Raw genomic sequence first — 1,860 nt, 5'->3', positions numbered from 1 at the left:
GCTTGATTTGCAGTTTAGATAGTCAGATATTATCAATATCTTTTGTATTTAATGTTGTTGATTAAAGTCAGATTCAGGTAGACTATGGTCCATGCATATGGTGCATAGGGTAGGCAGTGGTCAGGGCCGGTGTGGCCCGTGAAATTGGTGCCCGAGGCTGCCGGACTTTTTTCTCAACAGGTCAGGGTGGCCTAGGGCTGAAAACTCCAGGGCCCAAGCCTTGTTCATTGGGCTTAGCATGGACGTTTTAGCGGGCTGAGTTGTTGGCCTACTTCTTTATGTTTGTTGTGTTTTTTTTTTTGTCCGGACAAATTATTCACAAGTTTTTTTTAAAATCTATTTAATTCTAAAACTTTTTAAATAGATTTAAAGTTCTGTATCTATTTATCTTCTCTTCTTTTCTTGTATTTTGCTTCTTTTTTTTATCTCTTTCTCTAATATCAGCAATGATCACAACCACACTTTTCCTCTCTTTTTTTCTTCTTTTTAATCTACAGTTACCGGTGACCGGCGACTATCATTGATTGGGGTTTACTAGCAACCACCGAGTACTATCTCTTTACTTTGTGTTTATCAACGGTGAAAGGGATGAGTTTTTGACGAAGAAGATGAGTAAATCTACTTAGATCTGATACGTCAGATCTGGTTAGATTTAAACCAAAAATAATTGTTAGAGTACAAGTCTCTCTTTATATTCGACTTTTTCCTTTAATTTCTTAATTTTCTTATTTTTTCTATACTGTACACTTTTATTTTTCTATTATAATAGAGAAAATTTTCAAGTTCTGAACAAGTTTTCGAGTTTTAGCTATAGGTGGTGAAAATTGTAAAATTTTACAGTTTTAGTTTTTTTGGTGCTGAAAGGAATCATTCTTTAGAACTGTTAAATTTTGCAGTTTCATAACTTTCTTTAAAATTGTAAAATTTTAAAATTTCATAATATGTTTTTCTGTTTGATTAATAAAGATAAATACTTAATAGAATTATATTTTCAAATCATAACATTTTATAGTTTCAAAGTTTACTTTTCAGTTTGATCAATATTGGAGATTATTTATTTAAATCTTACAAAAATTGAAAATAGCATTTTTTTTTTCTCATTGTTGTTGTTTGTTGTTCTTCTTCTTCTTCTTATTATTATTTTCAATTTATCAATATTTAATATATTTTGTTATGTTTTTTCACTATAATTTCTTAATTTATTCTTTATTTTGGCAATATTCTGGATATTTTGGTGAGTTTTCGTTGATATTCTTGACATTCAACGAACGTTCTAGATTTTTTGGCGACTTCCGGTGAAGCTTAGAACATGCTGGTGATACTTCAACGACTTTTCGGTGATGTTGAACATTCCGGTAAGTCTCTGGTGACTGTCTAACGGAAGTTTGGCGGTGGTGGAATGTAGTAGCGCCTTTAAATTTTTTTTTTAAAAAAGAAGATTTTTTAGTAACAATTAAAAATATGTAAAACTAATTGGTATAAGTATTTTATTTTGAGATTAGATGGGTTTTAAATTATATGTATGAGACTTACCAATAAGTTTTATTTATTTTTTATTCTTTGTGTTTTGTGAGGTTCGCGAGGCTCCTCTTACTGGTCAATGAGTTGAGCTGACCCAGGCTGAACTCAAGTCTTATTCAGGCTAACTCTGCTGACTTGGGATATAAGTTTGGCCCGGCTAAAAACTTGGTGGGCTGCCCGGGTATGGTTGATTTGGCCCCTGGGTCAAATGATGACCCCTAGTGCAAATGTTTCATGGCACAAAAAAATGATGGTGTCTTCAAAACCATTTTTCTTAGATTTGTGTGTTGTCAACTTTCAATCTTTTACAAGTAAACAGGAGTATAATTTTTTCTCTCT

Source organism: Camellia sinensis, chromosome 5, assembly GCF_055761805.1.
Source record: "Camellia sinensis isolate YWXY chromosome 5, ASM5576180v1, whole genome shotgun sequence".
Taxonomy (NCBI): domain Eukaryota; kingdom Viridiplantae; phylum Streptophyta; class Magnoliopsida; order Ericales; family Theaceae; genus Camellia; species Camellia sinensis.
Note: the sequence above shows the minus strand (reverse complement) of the source record.